Source organism: Hyla sarda, chromosome 3 (assembly GCF_029499605.1).
Source record: "Hyla sarda isolate aHylSar1 chromosome 3, aHylSar1.hap1, whole genome shotgun sequence".
Taxonomy (NCBI): domain Eukaryota; kingdom Metazoa; phylum Chordata; class Amphibia; order Anura; family Hylidae; genus Hyla; species Hyla sarda.
Window position 1 is genome coordinate 6,628,682 of NC_079191.1, and position 14,085 is coordinate 6,642,766.

The following is a 14,085-nucleotide window of genomic DNA, read 5'->3' on the forward strand; positions in this document are numbered from 1 at the left end:
GCGACATACCTGTTCGATTTGACTTTATCATTTTCGTCATTTTGGATCTTGCACTGTTATCAGGTTCCATGAAGAGCAAGTTTCTGGAGGTGTAGTGTTTATCATCTTTGCCTCACACACCCAAGGTCCCCAGTTTCGATAGATAGCAGAAACATGGAACATCCCTATGTTTTTGGCTTTCGGACCATTGCACGATGAAACCTTGTTTTCATTTGTCAATCTGGTATCCTTTGCTTGCAACGACGGCCATGCGAGTTTTCATCTGGTTTCTGTAGTGTAGTGGCTATCACGTTCGCCTAACACGCGAAAGGTCCCTGATTCGAAACCGGGCAGAAACATGGGCTTTCCTCTTGCTTTTAGACCAAAGGCCACATCTGTTCACTTTCACTCCATTATTTTCATCCATTCGCTTTTAATTCTTGTGACTGAATGTGGAAAGCGAAAGAGGGTGGGCAGGTGGGTGGTTGGTGGCTCAACAGCCAGGTTTCTGTAGTGTAGTGGTTATCACGTTCGCCTAACACGCGAAAGGTCCCCGGTTCGAAACCGGGCAGAAACATGGGCGTTCTTCTTGCTTTTAGACAAAAGACCACATCTTTTCACTTTCACTCCATTATTTTCATCCATTCGCTTTTAATTCTTGACTGAATGTGGAAAGCAAAGAAGGGTGGGCAGTTGGGTGGTTGGTGGCTCAACAGCCAGGTTTCTGTAGTGTAGTGGTTATTACGTTTGCCTCACACGCGAAAGGTCCCCGGTTCGAAACCGGGCAGAAACATGGGCTATCTTCTTGATTTTAGACAAAAGGCCACATCTGTTCACTTTCACTCCATTATTTTCATCCATTCGCTTTTAATTCTTGTTACTGAATGTGGAAAGCGAAAGAGGGTGGGCAGGTGGGTGGTTGGTTGCTCAACAGCCAGGTTTCTGTAGTGTAGTGGTTATCACATTCGCCTCACACGCGAAAGGTCCCTGGTTCGAAACCGGGCAGAAACAGGAAGTTTTAGATGTTTTTGACTATTGCATGAGGAAACTTTCTTTTTTTAAGCAGGAGTGGTTTGCTTACACCGTTCTGGTAGCTTTCATCTAGTTTCTATAGTGTTGTAATGTTCACATTCACCTAACAAACGGAAGGTCCACGGGTAGAAATATGGGACTGACTCTTAATTTTTTTAGACAAAGCGACATAGCTGTTCGATTTGACTTGATCATTTTCGTCATTTTGGATCTTACACTGTTAGCAGGTTCCATGAAGAGCAAGTTTCTGGAGGTGTAGTGTTTATCACCTTTGCCTCACACACCCAAGGTCCCCAGTTCGATAGATAGCAGAAACATGGAACATCCCTATGTTTTTGGCTTTCGGACCATTGCATGATGTAACCTTGTTTTATTTGTCAATCTGGCATCCTTTGCTTGCAACGACGGCCATACGAGTTTTCATCTGGTTTCTGTAGTGTAGTGGTTATCACGTTCGCCTAACACGTGAAAGGTCCCTTGTTTGAAACCGGGCAGAAACATGTGCTTTCCTCTTGCTTTTAGACCAAAGGCCACACCTGTTCACTTTCACTCCATTATTTTCATCCATTCGCTTTTAATTCTTGTGACTGAATGTGGAAAGCGAAAGAGGGTGGGCAGGTGGGTGGTTGGTGGCTCAACAGCCAGGTTTCTGTAGTGTAGTGGTTATCACGTTCGCCTCACACGCGAAAGGTCCCTGGTTCGAAACCGGGCAGAAACAAGGAGTTTCAGATGTTTTTGACTATTGCATGAGGAAACTTTCTTTTTTTAAGCAGGAGTGGTTTGCTTACACCGTTCTGGTAGCTTTCATCTAGTTTCTATAGTGTTGTAATGTTCACATTCACCTAACAAACGGAAGGTCCACGGGTAGAAATATGGGACTGACTCTTAATTTTTTTAGACAAAGCGACATACCTGTTCGATTTGACTTTATCATTTTCGTCATTTTGGATCTTGCACTGTTAGCAGGTTCCATGAAGAGCAAGTTTCTGGAGGTGTAGTGTTTATCACCTTTGCCTCACACACCCAAGGTCCCCAGTTCGATAGATAGCAGAAACATGGAACATCCCTATGTTTTTGGCTTTCGGACCATTGCACGATGAAACCTTGTTTTTATTTGTCAATCTGGCATCCTTTGCTTGCAACGACTGCCATGCGAGTTTTCATCTGGTTTCTGTAGAGTAGTGGCTATCACGTTCGCCTAACACGCGAAAGGTCCCTGATTCGAAACCGGGCAGAAACATGGGCTTTCCTCTTGCTTTTAGACCAAAGGCCACATCTGTTCACTTTCACTCCATTATTTTCATCCATTCGCTTTTAATTCTTGTGACTGAATGTGGAAAGCGAAAGAGGGTGGGCAGGTGGGTGGTTGGTGGCTCAACAGCCAGGTTTCTGTAGTGTAGTGGTTATCACGTTCGCCTAACACGCGAAAGGTCCCCGGTTCGAAACCAGGCAGAAACATGGGCTTTCTTCTTGCTTTTAGACAAAAGACCACATCTTTTCACTTTCACTCCATTATTTTCATCCATTCGCTTTTAATTCTTGACTGAATGTGAAAGCGAAGGAGGGTGGGCAGGTGGGTGGTTGGTGGTTCAACAGCCAGGTTTCTGTAGTGTAGTGGTTATCACGTTCGCCTCACACGCGAAAGGTCCCTGGTTCGAAACCAGGCAGAAACAAGGAGTTTCAGATGTTTTTGACTATTGCATGAGGAAACTTTCTTTTTTTAAGCAGAAGTGGTTTGCTTACACCGTTCTGGTAGCTTTAATCTAGTTTCTATAGTGTTGTAATGATCACATTCACCTAACAAACGGAAGGTCCACGGGTAGAAATATGGGACTGACTCTTAATTTTTTTAGACAAAGCGACATACCTGTTCGATTTGACTTTATCATTTTAGTCATTTTGGATCTTGCACTGTTAGCAGGTTCCATGAAGAGCAAGTTTCTGGAGGTGTAGTGTTTATCACCTTTGCCTCACACACCCAAGGTCCCCAGTTCGATAGATAGCAGAAACATGGAACATCCCTATGTTTTTGGCTTTCGGACCATTGCACGATGAAACCTTGTTTTTATTTGTCAATCTGGCATCCTTTGCTTGCAACGACGGCCATGCGAGTTTTCATCTGGTTTCTGTAGTGTAGTGGTTATCACGTTCGCCTAACACGCGAAAGGTCCCTTGTTTGAAACCGGGCAGAAACATGGGCTTTCCTCTTGCTTTTAGACCAAAGGCCACACCTGTTCACTTTCACTCCATTATTTTCATCCATTCACTTTTAATTCTTGTGACTGAATGTGGAAAGCGAAAGATGGTGGGCAGGTGGGTGGTTGTTGGTTTAACAGCCAGGTTTCTGTAGTGTAGTGGTTATCACGTTCGCCTAACACGCGAAAGGTCCCCGGTTCAAAACCGGGCAGAAACATGGGCTTTCTTCTTGCTTTTAGACAAAAGGCCACATCTGTTCACTTTCACTCCATTATTTTCATCCATTCGCTTTTAATTCTTGTTACTGAATGTGGAAAGCAAAAGAGGGTGGGCAGGTGGGTGGTTGGTGGCTCAAAAGCCATGTTTCTGTAGTGTAGTGGTTATCACGTTCGCCTAACACGCGAAAGGTCTCTGGTTTGATACCGGGCAGAAACATGGGTTTGCTTTTAGACAAAAGGCCACACCTGTTCACTTTCACTCCATTATATTCATCCATTCGCTTTTAATTCTTGTGACTGAATGTGGAAAGCGAAAGAGGGTGGGCAGGTGGGTGGTTGGTGGCTCAACAGCCAGGTTTCTGTAGTGTAGTGGTTATCACGTTCGCCGAACATGCGAAAGGTCCCTGGTTCGAAACCGGGCAGAAACATGGGCTTTCTTCTTGCTTTTAGACAAAAGACCACATCTTTTCACTTTCACTCCATTATTTTCATCCATTCGCTTTTAATTCTTGTGACTGAATGTGGAAAGCGAAAGAGGGTGGGCAGGTGGGTGGTTGGTGGCTCAACAGCCAGGTTTCTGTAGTGTAGTGGTTATCACATTCGCGTCACACGCGAAAGGTCCATGGTTCGAAACCGGGCAGAAACAAGAAGTTTTAGATGTTTTTGACTATTGCATGAGGAAACTTTCTTTTTTTAAGCAGGAGTGGTTTGCTTACACCGTTCTGGTAGCTTTCATCTAGTTTCTATAGTGTTGTAATGTTCACATTCACCTAACAAACGGAAGGTCCACGGGTAGAAATATGGGACTGACTCTTAATTTTTTTAGACAAAGCGACATACCTGTTCGATTTGACTTTATCATTTTCGTCATTTTGGATCTTGCACTGTTAGCAGGTTCCATGAAGAGCAAGTTTCTGGAGGTGTAGTGTTTATCACCTTTGCCTCACACACCCAAGGTCCCCAGTTCGATAGATAGCAGAAACATGGAACATCCCTATGTTTTTGGCTTTCGGACCATTGCACGATGAAACCTTGTTTTCATTTGTCAATCTGGTATCCTTTGCTTGCAACGACGGCCATACGAGTTTTCATCTGGTTTCTGTAGTGTAGTGGTTATCACGTTCGCCTAACACGCGAAAGGTCCCTGGTTCGAAACCGGGCAGAAACATGGGCTTTCTTCTTGCTTTTAGACAAAAGGCCACATCTGTTCACTTTCATTCCATTATTTTCATCCATTCACTTTTAATTCTTGTGACTGAATGTGGAAAGCGAAAGAGGGTGGGCAGGTGGGTGGTTGTTGGCTCAACAGCCAGGTTTCTGTAGTGTAGTGGTTATCTCGTTCGCCTAACACGCGAAAGGTCCCTGGTTCGAAACCCGGCAGAAACATGGGCTTTCTTCTTGCTTTTAGACAAAAGGCCACATCTGTTCACTTTCACTCCATTATTTTCATCCATTCGCTTTTATTTCTTGTTACTGAATGTGGAAAGCAAAAGAGGGTGGGCAGGTGGGTGGTTGGTGGCTCAACAGCCATGTTTCTGTAGTGTAGTGGTTTTCACGTTCGCCTAACACGCGAAAGGTCTCTGGTTCGATACCGGGCAGAAACATGGTCTTTCTTCTTGCTTTTAGACAAAAGGCCACACCTGTTCACTTTCACTCCATTATTTTCATCCATTCGCTTTTACTTCTTGTGACTGAATGTGGAAAGCGAAAGAGGGTGGGCAGGTGGGTGGTTGGTGGCTCAACAGCCAGGTTTCTGTAGTGTAGTGGTTATCACGTTCGCCTCACACGCGAAAGGTCCCTGGTTCGAAACCGGGCAGAAACATGGGCTTTCTTCTTGCTTTTAGACAAAAGGCCACATCTGTTCACTTTCATTCCATTATTTTCATCCATTCACTTTTAATTCTTGTGACTGAATGTGGAAAGCGAAAGAGGGTGGGCAGGTGGGTGGTTGTTGGCTCAACAGCCAGGTTTCTGTAGTGTAGTGGTTATCTCGTTCGCCTAACACGCGAAAGGTCCCCGGTTCGAAACCCGGCAGAAACATGGGCTTTCTTCTTGCTTTTAGACAAAAGGCCACATCTGTTCACTTTCACTCCATTATTTTCATCCATTCGCTTTTATTTCTTGTTACTGAATGTGGAAAGCAAAAGAGGGTGGGCAGGTGGGTGGTTGGTGGCTCAACAGCCATGTTTCTGTAGTGTAGTGGTTTTCACGTTCGCCTAACACGCGAAAGGTCTCTGGTTCGATACCGGGCAGAAACATGGTCTTTCTTCTTGCTTTTAGACAAAAGGCCACACCTGTTCACTTTCACTCCATTATTTTCATCCATTCGCTTTTACTTCTTGTGACTGAATGTGGAAAGCGAAAGAGGGTGGGCAGGTGGGTGGTTGGTGGCTCAACAGCCAGGTTTCTGTAGTGTAGTGGTTATCACGTTCGCCTCACACGCGAAAGGTCCCTGGTTCGAAACCGGGCAGAAACAAGGAGTTTCAGTTGTTTTTGACTATTGCATGAGGAAACTTTCTTTTTTTAAGCAGGAGTGGTTTGCTTACACCGTTCTGTTAGCTTTCATCTAGTTTCTATAGTGTTGTAATGTTCACATTCACCTAACAAACGGAAGGTCCACGGGTAGAAATATGGGACTGACTCTTAATTTTTTTAGACAAAGCAACATACCTGTTCGATTTGACATTATCATTTTCGTCATTTTGGATCTTGCACTGTTAGCAGGTTCCATGAAGAGCAAGTTTCTGGAGGTGTAGTGTTTATCACCTTTGCCTCACACACCCAAGGTCCCCAGTTCGATAGATAGCAGAAACATGGAACATCCCTATGTTTTTGGCTTTCGGACCATTGCACGATGAAACCTTGTTTTTATTTGTCAATCTGGCATCCTTTGCTTGCAACGACGGCCATGCGAGTTTTCATCTGGTTTCTGTAGTGTAGTGGCTATCACGTTCGCCTAACACGCGAAAGGTCCCCGGTTCGAAACCGGGCAGAAACATGGGCTTTCTTCTTGCTTTTAGACAAAAGACCACATATTTTCACTTTCACTCCATTATTTTCATCCATTCGCTTTTAATTCTTGACTGAATGTGGAAAGCGAAGCAGGGTGGGCAGGTGGGTGGTTGGTGGCTCAACAGCCATGTTTCTGTAGTGTAGTGGTTATCACGTTCGCCTCACACGCGAAAGGTCCCTGGTTCGAAACCAGGCAGAAACAAGGAGTTTCAGATGTTTTTGACTATTGCATGAGGAAACTTTCTTTTTTTAAGCAGGAGTGGTTTGCTTACACCGTTCTGGTAGCTTTCATCTAGTTTCTATAGTGTTGTAATGATCACATTCACCTAACAAACGGAAGGTCCACGGGTAGAAATATGGGACTGACTCTTAATTTTTTTAGACAAAGCGACATACCTGTTCGATTTGACTTTATCATTTTCGTCATTTTGGATCTTGCACTGTTAGCAGGTTCCATGAAGAGCAAGTTTCTGGAGGTGTAGTGTTTATCACCTTTGCCTCACACACCCAAGGTCCCCAGTTCGATAGATAGCAGAAACATGGAACATCCCTATGTTTTTGGCTTTCGGACCATTGCACGATGAAACCTTGTTTACATTTGTCAATCTGGTATCCTTTGCTTGCAACGACGGCCATGCGAGTTTTCATTTGGTTTCTGTTGTGTAGTGGTTATCACGTTCGCCTAACACGCGAAAAGTCCCCGGTTCGAAACCGGGCAGAAACATGGGCTTTCCTCTTGCTTTTAGACCAAAGGCCATACCTGTTCATTTTCACTCCATTATTTTCATCCATTCGCTTTTAATTCTTGTGACTGAATGTGGAAAGCGAAAGAGGGTTGGCAGGTGGGTGGTTGGTGGCTCAACAGCCAGGTTTCTGTAGTGTAGTGGTTATCACGTTCGCCTCACACGCGAAAGGTCCATGGTTCGAAACTGGGCAGAAACAAGAAGTTTCAGATGTTTTTGACTATTGCATGAGGAAACTTTCTTTTTTTAAGCAGGAGTGGTTTGCTTACACCGTTCTGGTAGCTTTCATCTAGTTTCTATAGTGTTGTAATGTTCACATTCACCTAACAAACGGAAGGTCCACGGGTAGAAATATGGGACTGACTCTTAATTTTTTTAGACAAAGCGACATACCTGTTCGATTTGACTTTATCATTTTCGTCATTTTGGATCTTGCACTGTTAGCAGGTTCCATGAAGAGCAAGTTTCTGGAGGTGTAGTGTTTATCACCTTTGCCTCACACACCCAAGGTCCCCAGTTCGATAGATAGCAGAAACATGGAACATCCCTATGTTTTTGGCTTTCGGACCATTGCACGATGAAACCTTGTTTTTATTTGTCAATCTGGCATCCTTTGCTTGCAACGACGGCCATGCGAGTTTTCATTTGGTTTCTGTAGTGTAGTGGCTATCACGTTCGCCTAACACGCGAAAGGTCCTTGATTCGAAACCGGGCAGAAACATGGGCTTTCCTCTTGCTTTTAGACCAAAGGCCACATCTGTTCACTTTCACTCCATTATTTTCATCCATTCGCTTTTAATTCTTGTGACTGAATGTGGAAAGCGAAAGAGGGTGGGCAGGTGGGTGGTTGTTGGCTCAACAGCCAGGTTTCTGTAGTGTAGTGGTTATCACGTTCGCCTAACACGCAAAAGGTCCCCGGTTCGAAACCTGGCAGAAACATTGGCTTTCTACTTGCTTTTAGACAAAAGGCCACATCTGTTCACTTTCACTCCATTATTTTCATCCATTCGCTTTTAATTCTTGTTACTGAATGTGGAAAGCAAAAGAGGGTGGGCAGGTGGGTGGTTGGTGGCTCAACAGCCATGTTTCTGTAGTGTAGTGGTTATCACGTTCGCCTAACACGCGAAAGGTCTCTGGTTCGATACCGGGCAGAAACATGGGCTTTCTTCTTGCTTTTAGACAAAAGGCCACACCTGTTCACTTTCACTCCATTATTTTCATCCATTCGCTTTTAATTCTTGTGACTGAATGTGGAAAGCGAAAGAGGGTGGGCAGGTGGGTGGTTGGTGGCTCAACAGCCAGGTTTCTGTAGTGTAGTGGTTATCACATTCGCCTCACACGCGAAAGGTCCCTTGTTCGAAACCGGGCAGAAACATGGGCTTTCCTCTTGCTTTTAGACCAAAGGCCACACCTGTTCACTTTCACTCCATTATTTTCATTCATTCGCTTTTAATTCTTGTGACTGAATGTGGAAAGCGAAAGAGGGTTGGCAGGTGGGTGGTTGGTGGCTCAACAGCCAGGTTATTGTAGTGTAGTGGTTATCACGTTCGCCTCACACACGAAAGGTCCCTGGTTCGAAACCGGGCAGAAACAAGAAGTTTCAGATGTTTTTGACTATTGCATGAGGAAACTTTCTTTTTTTAAGCAGGAGTGGTTTGCTTACACCGTTCTGGTAGCTTTCATCTAGTTTCTATAGTGTTGTAATGTTCACATTCACCTAACAAACGGAAGGTCCACGGGTAGAAATATGGGACTGACTCTTAATTTTTTTAGACACAGCGACATACCTGTTCGATTTGAATTTATCATTTTCGGCATTTTGGATCTTGCACTGTTAGCAGGTTCCATGAAGAGCAAGTTTCTGGAGGTGTAGTGTTTATCACCTTTGCCTCACACACCCAAGGTCCCCAGTTCGATAGATAGCAGAAACATGGAACATCCCTATGTTTTTGGCTTTCGGACCATGGCACGATGAAACCTTGTTTTTATTTTTCAATTTGGCATCCTGTGCTTGCAACGACGGCCATGCAAGTTTTCATCTGGTTTCTGTAGTGTAGTGGCTATCACGTTCGCCTAACACGCGAAAGGTCCCTGATTCGAAACCGGGCAGAAACATGGGCTTTCTTCTTGCTTTTAGACCAAAGGCCACATCTGTTCACTTTCACTCCATTATTTTCATCCATTCGCTTTTAATTCTTGTGACTGAATGTGGAAAGCGAAAGAGGGTGGGCAGGTGGGTGGTTGGTGGCTCAACAGCCATGTTTCTGTAGTGTAGTGGTTATCACGTTTGCCTAACACGCGAAAGGTCTCTGGTTCGATACCGGGCAGAAACATGGGCTTTCTTCTTGCTTTTAGACAAAAGGCCACACCTGTTCACTTTCACTCCATTATTTTCATCTATTCGCTTTTAATTCTTGTGACTGAATGTGGAAAGCGAAAGAGGGTGGGCAGGTGGGTGGTTGGTGGCTCAACAGCCAGGTTTCTGTAGTGTAGTGGTTATCACGTTCGCCTCACACGCGAAAGGTCCCTTGGGTGTGTGAGGCAAAGGTGATAAACACTACACATCCAGAAACTTGCTCTTCATGGAATCTGCTAACAGTGCAAGATCCAAAATGACGAAAATGATAAAGTCAAATCGAACAGGTATGTCGCTTTGTCTAAAAAAATTAAGAGTCAGTCCCATATTTCTACCCGTGGACCTTCCGTTTGTTAGGTGAATGTGAACATTACAACACTATAGAAACTAGATGAAAGCTACCAGAACGGTGTAAGCAAACCACTTTTTAGACAAAGCGACATACCTGTTCGATTTGACTTTATTATTTTCGTCATTTTGGATCTTGCACTGTTAGCAGGTTCCATGAAGAGCAAGTTTCTGGAGGTGTAGTGTTTATCACCTTTGCCTCACACACCCAAGGTCCCCAGTTCGATAGATAGCAGAAACATTGAACATCCCTATGTTTTTGGCTTTCGGACCATTGCACGATGAAACCTTGTTTTTATTTGTCAATCTGGCATCCTTTGCTTGCAACGACGGCCATGCGAGTTTTCATTTGGTTTCTGTAGTGTAGTGGCTATTACGTTCGCCTAACACGCGAAAGGTCCTTGATTCGAAACCGGCAGAAACATGGGCTTTCCTCTTGCTTTTAGACCAAAGGCCACATCTGTTCACTTTCACTCCATTATTTTCATCCATTCGCTTTTAATTCTTGTTACTGAATGTGGAAAGCAAAAGAGGGTGGGCAGGTGGGTGGTTGGTGGCTCAACAGCCAGGTTTCTGTAGTGTAGTGGTTATCACATTCGCCTAACACGCGAAAGGTCCCCGGTTCGAAACCGGGCAGAAACATGGGCTTTCCTCTTGCTTTTAGACCAAAGGCCACACCTGTTCACTTTCACTCCATTATTTTCATCCATTCGCTTTTAATTCTTGTGACTGAATGTGGAAAGCGAAAGAGGGTGGGCAGGTGGGTGGTTGGTGGCTCAACAGCCAGGTTTCTGTAGTGTAGTGGTTATCACGTTCGCCTCACACGCGAAAGGTCCCTGGTTCGAAACCGGGCAGAAACAAGGAGTTTCAGATGTTTTTGACTATTGCATGAGGAAACTTTCTTTTTTTAAGCAGGAGTGGTTTGCGTACACCGTTCTGGTAGCTTTCATCTAGTTTCTATAGTGTTGTAATGTTCACATTCACCTAACAAACGGAAGGTCCACGGGTAGAAATATGGGACTGACTCTTAATTTTTTTAGACAAAGCGACATACCTGTTCGCTTTGACTTTATCATTTTCGTCATTTTGGATCTTGCACTGTTAGCAGGTTCCATGAAGAGCAAGTTTCTGGAGGTGTAGTGTTTATCACCTTTGCCTCACACACCCAAGGTCCCCAGTTCGATAGATAGCAGAAACATGGAACATCCCTATGTTTTTGGCTTTCGGACCATTGCACGATGAAACCTTGTTTTTATTTTTCAATTTGGCATCCTTTGCTTGCAACGACGGCCATGCAAGTTTTCATCTGGTTTCTGTAGTGTAGTGGCTATCACGTTCGCCTAACACGCGAAAGGTCCCTGATTCGAAACCGGGCAGAAACATGGGCTTTCTTCTTGCTTTTAGACCAAAGGCCACATCTGTTCACTTTCACTCCATTATTTTCATCCATTCGCTTTTAATTCTTGTGACTGAATGTGGAAAGCGAAAGAGGGTGGGCAGGTGGGTGGTTGGTGGCTCAACAGCCATGTTTCTGTAGTGTAGTGGTTATCACGTTCGCCTAACACGCGAAAGGTCTCTGGTTCGATACCGGGCAGAAACATGGGCTTTCTTCTTGCTTTTAGACAAAAGGCCACACCTGTTCACTTTCACTCCATTATTTTCATCTATTCGCTTTTAATTCTTGTGACTGAATGTGGAAAGCGAAAGAGGGTGGGCAGGTGGGTGGTTGGTGGCTCAACAGCCAGGTTTCTGTAGTGTAGTGGTTATCACGTTTGCCTCACACGCGAAAGGTCCCTTGTTCGAAATCGGGCAGAAACAAGGAGTTTCAGTTGTTTTTGACTATTGCATGAGGAAACTTTCTTTTTTTAAGCAGGAGTGGTTTGCTTACACCGTTCTGGTAGCTTTCATCTAGTTTCTATAGTGTTGTAATGTTCACATTCACCTAACAAACGGAAGGTCCACGGGTAGAAATATGGGACTGACTCTTAATTTTTTTAGACAAAGCGACATACCTGTTCGATTTGACTTTATAATTTTCGTCATTTTGGATCTTGCACTGTTAGCAGGTTCCATGAAGAGCAAGTTTCTGGAGGTGTAGTGTTTATCACCTTTGCCTCACACACCCAAGGTCCCCAGTTCGATAGATAGCAGAAACATGGAACATCCCTATGTTTTTGGCTTTCGGACCATTGCACGATGAAACCTTGTTTTTATTTTTCAATTTGGCATCCTTTGCTTGCAACGACGGCCATGCAAGTTTTCATCTGGTTTCTGTAGTGTAGTGGCTATCACGTTCGCCTAACACGCGAAAGGTCCCTGATTCGAAACCGGGCAGAAACATGGGCTTTCTTCTTGCTTTTAGACCAAAGGCCACATCTGTTCACTTTCACTCCATTATTTTCATCCATTCGCTTTTAATTCTTGTGACTGAATGTGGAAAGCGAAAGAGGGTGGGCAGGTGGGTGGTTGGTGGCTCATCGGCCAGGTTTCTGTAGTGTAGTGGTTGTCACGTTCGCCTAACACGCGAAAGGTCCCCGGTTCGAAACCGGGCAGAAACATGAGCATTCTTCTTGCTTTTAGACAAAAGACCACATCTTTTCACTTTCACTCCATTATTTTCATCCATTCGCTTTTAATTCTTGTGACTGAATGTGGAAAGCAAAGGAGGGTGGGCAGTTTGGTGGTTGGTGGCTCAACAGCCAAGTTTCTGTAGTGTAGTGGTTATCACGTTCGCCTCACACGCGAAAGGTCCCTGGTTCGAAACCATGCAGAAACAAGGAGTTTCAGATGTTTTTGACTATTGCATGAGGAAACTTTCTTTTTTTAAGCAAGAGTGGTTTGCTTACACCGTTCTGGTAGCTTTCATCTAGTTTCTATAGTGTTGTAATGTTCACATTCACCTAACAAACGGAAGGTCCACGGGAAGAAATATGGGACTGACTCTTAATTTTTTTAGACAAAGCGACATACCTGTTCGATTTGACTTTATCATTTTCGTCATTTTGGATCTTGCACTGTTAGCAGGTTCCATGAAGAGCAAGTTTCTGGATGTGTAGTGTTTATCACCTTTGCCTCACACACCCAAGGTCCCCAGTTCGATAGATAGCAGAAACATGGAACATCCCTATGTTTTTGGCTTTCGGACCATAGCACGATGTAACCTTGTTTTTATTTGTCAATCTGGCATCCTTTGCTTGCAACGACGGCCATGCGAGTTTACATCTGGTTTCTGTAGTGTAGTGGTTATCACGTTTGCCTAACACGCGAAAGGTCCTTGATTCGAAACCGGGCAGAAACATGGGCTTTCCTCTTGCTTTTAGACCAAAGGCCACATCTGTTCACTTTCACTCCATTATTTTCATCCATTCGCTTTTAATTCTTGTGACTGAATGTGGAAAGCGAAAGAGGGTGGGCAGGTGGGTGGTTGGTGGCTCAACAGCCAGGTTTCTGTAGTGTAGTGGTTATCACGTTCGCCTAACACGCGAAAGGTCCCCGGTTCGAAACCGGGCAGAAACATGGGCATTCTTCCCGCTTTTAGACAAAAGGCCACATCTGTTCACTTTCACTCCATTATTTTCATCCATTCGCTTTTAATTCTTGTGACTGAATGTGGAAAGCGAAAGAGGGTTGGCAGGTGGGTGGTTGGTGGCTCAACAGCCAGGTTATTGTAGTGTAGTGGTTATCACGTTCGCCTCACACGCGAAAGGTCCCTGGTTCGAAACCGGGCAGAAACCAGAAGTTTCAGATGTTTTTGACTATTGCATGAGGAAACTTTCTTTTTTTAAGCAGGAGTGGTTTGCTTACACCGTTCTGGTAGCTTTCATCTAGTTTCTATAGTGTTGTAATGTTCACATTCACCTAACAAACGGAAGGTCCACGGGTAGAAATATGGGACTGACTCTTAATTTTTTTAGACACAGCGACATACCTGTTCGATTTGACTTTATCATTTTCGGCATTTTGGATCTTGCACTGTTAGCAGGTTCCATGAAGAGCAAGTTTCTGGAGGTGTAGTGTTTATCACCTTTGCCTCACACACCCAAGGTCCCCAGTTCGATAGATAGCAGAAACATGGAACATCCCTATGTATTTGGCTTTCGGACCATTGCACGATGAAACCTTGTTTTTATTTTTCAATTTGGCATCCTTTGCTTGCAACGACGGCCATGCAAGTTTTCATCTGGTTTCTGTAGTGTAGTGG

At 44.3% G+C, this 14,085-nt stretch overlaps 24 non-coding genes across 24 annotated transcripts; all 24 read left to right on the plus strand.

Moving 5' to 3' along the window:
• The first annotated feature begins 483 nt into the window (after window positions 1–483).
• Window positions 484–556, plus strand: TRNAV-AAC (transfer RNA valine (anticodon AAC)). Its single transcript has one exon. It is a non-coding gene; the product is annotated as a tRNA-Val (tRNA).
• A 143-nt stretch (window positions 557–699) lies between these two features.
• Window positions 700–772, plus strand: TRNAV-CAC (transfer RNA valine (anticodon CAC)). Its single transcript has one exon. It is a non-coding gene; the product is annotated as a tRNA-Val (tRNA).
• Window positions 773–917: 145 nt separating this feature from the next.
• On the plus strand, window positions 918–990 carry TRNAV-CAC (transfer RNA valine (anticodon CAC)). Its single transcript has one exon. It is a non-coding gene; the product is annotated as a tRNA-Val (tRNA).
• Window positions 991–1,656: 666 nt separating this feature from the next.
• Window positions 1,657–1,729, plus strand: TRNAV-CAC (transfer RNA valine (anticodon CAC)). The gene has a single exon. It is a non-coding gene; the product is annotated as a tRNA-Val (tRNA).
• Window positions 1,730–2,396: 667 nt separating this feature from the next.
• TRNAV-AAC (transfer RNA valine (anticodon AAC)) lies at window positions 2,397–2,469 on the plus strand. The gene has a single exon. It is a non-coding gene; the product is annotated as a tRNA-Val (tRNA).
• Window positions 2,470–2,611: 142 nt separating this feature from the next.
• TRNAV-CAC (transfer RNA valine (anticodon CAC)) lies at window positions 2,612–2,684 on the plus strand. Its single transcript has one exon. It is a non-coding gene; the product is annotated as a tRNA-Val (tRNA).
• Window positions 2,685–3,351: 667 nt separating this feature from the next.
• Window positions 3,352–3,424, plus strand: TRNAV-AAC (transfer RNA valine (anticodon AAC)). The gene has a single exon. It is a non-coding gene; the product is annotated as a tRNA-Val (tRNA).
• Window positions 3,425–3,780: 356 nt separating this feature from the next.
• TRNAV-AAC (transfer RNA valine (anticodon AAC)) lies at window positions 3,781–3,853 on the plus strand. Its single transcript has one exon. It is a non-coding gene; the product is annotated as a tRNA-Val (tRNA).
• Window positions 3,854–3,998: 145 nt separating this feature from the next.
• Window positions 3,999–4,071, plus strand: TRNAV-CAC (transfer RNA valine (anticodon CAC)). Its single transcript has one exon. It is a non-coding gene; the product is annotated as a tRNA-Val (tRNA).
• A 449-nt stretch (window positions 4,072–4,520) lies between these two features.
• Window positions 4,521–4,593, plus strand: TRNAV-AAC (transfer RNA valine (anticodon AAC)). The gene has a single exon. It is a non-coding gene; the product is annotated as a tRNA-Val (tRNA).
• Window positions 4,594–5,174: 581 nt separating this feature from the next.
• Window positions 5,175–5,247, plus strand: TRNAV-CAC (transfer RNA valine (anticodon CAC)). The gene has a single exon. It is a non-coding gene; the product is annotated as a tRNA-Val (tRNA).
• Window positions 5,248–5,828: 581 nt separating this feature from the next.
• Window positions 5,829–5,901, plus strand: TRNAV-CAC (transfer RNA valine (anticodon CAC)). Its single transcript has one exon. It is a non-coding gene; the product is annotated as a tRNA-Val (tRNA).
• Window positions 5,902–6,350: 449 nt separating this feature from the next.
• On the plus strand, window positions 6,351–6,423 carry TRNAV-AAC (transfer RNA valine (anticodon AAC)). The gene has a single exon. It is a non-coding gene; the product is annotated as a tRNA-Val (tRNA).
• Window positions 6,424–6,566: 143 nt separating this feature from the next.
• TRNAV-CAC (transfer RNA valine (anticodon CAC)) lies at window positions 6,567–6,639 on the plus strand. The gene has a single exon. It is a non-coding gene; the product is annotated as a tRNA-Val (tRNA).
• A 667-nt stretch (window positions 6,640–7,306) lies between these two features.
• Window positions 7,307–7,379, plus strand: TRNAV-CAC (transfer RNA valine (anticodon CAC)). The gene has a single exon. It is a non-coding gene; the product is annotated as a tRNA-Val (tRNA).
• Window positions 7,380–8,264: 885 nt separating this feature from the next.
• On the plus strand, window positions 8,265–8,337 carry TRNAV-AAC (transfer RNA valine (anticodon AAC)). Its single transcript has one exon. It is a non-coding gene; the product is annotated as a tRNA-Val (tRNA).
• A 145-nt stretch (window positions 8,338–8,482) lies between these two features.
• On the plus strand, window positions 8,483–8,555 carry TRNAV-CAC (transfer RNA valine (anticodon CAC)). Its single transcript has one exon. It is a non-coding gene; the product is annotated as a tRNA-Val (tRNA).
• Window positions 8,556–10,453: 1,898 nt separating this feature from the next.
• Window positions 10,454–10,526, plus strand: TRNAV-AAC (transfer RNA valine (anticodon AAC)). Its single transcript has one exon. It is a non-coding gene; the product is annotated as a tRNA-Val (tRNA).
• A 145-nt stretch (window positions 10,527–10,671) lies between these two features.
• TRNAV-CAC (transfer RNA valine (anticodon CAC)) lies at window positions 10,672–10,744 on the plus strand. Its single transcript has one exon. It is a non-coding gene; the product is annotated as a tRNA-Val (tRNA).
• Window positions 10,745–11,411: 667 nt separating this feature from the next.
• TRNAV-AAC (transfer RNA valine (anticodon AAC)) lies at window positions 11,412–11,484 on the plus strand. The gene has a single exon. It is a non-coding gene; the product is annotated as a tRNA-Val (tRNA).
• Window positions 11,485–12,369: 885 nt separating this feature from the next.
• TRNAV-AAC (transfer RNA valine (anticodon AAC)) lies at window positions 12,370–12,442 on the plus strand. The gene has a single exon. It is a non-coding gene; the product is annotated as a tRNA-Val (tRNA).
• Window positions 12,443–12,587: 145 nt separating this feature from the next.
• TRNAV-CAC (transfer RNA valine (anticodon CAC)) lies at window positions 12,588–12,660 on the plus strand. The gene has a single exon. It is a non-coding gene; the product is annotated as a tRNA-Val (tRNA).
• A 667-nt stretch (window positions 12,661–13,327) lies between these two features.
• TRNAV-AAC (transfer RNA valine (anticodon AAC)) lies at window positions 13,328–13,400 on the plus strand. Its single transcript has one exon. It is a non-coding gene; the product is annotated as a tRNA-Val (tRNA).
• Window positions 13,401–13,544: 144 nt separating this feature from the next.
• TRNAV-CAC (transfer RNA valine (anticodon CAC)) lies at window positions 13,545–13,619 on the plus strand. The gene has a single exon. It is a non-coding gene; the product is annotated as a tRNA-Val (tRNA).
• Window positions 13,620–14,085: the final 466 nt, after the last annotated feature.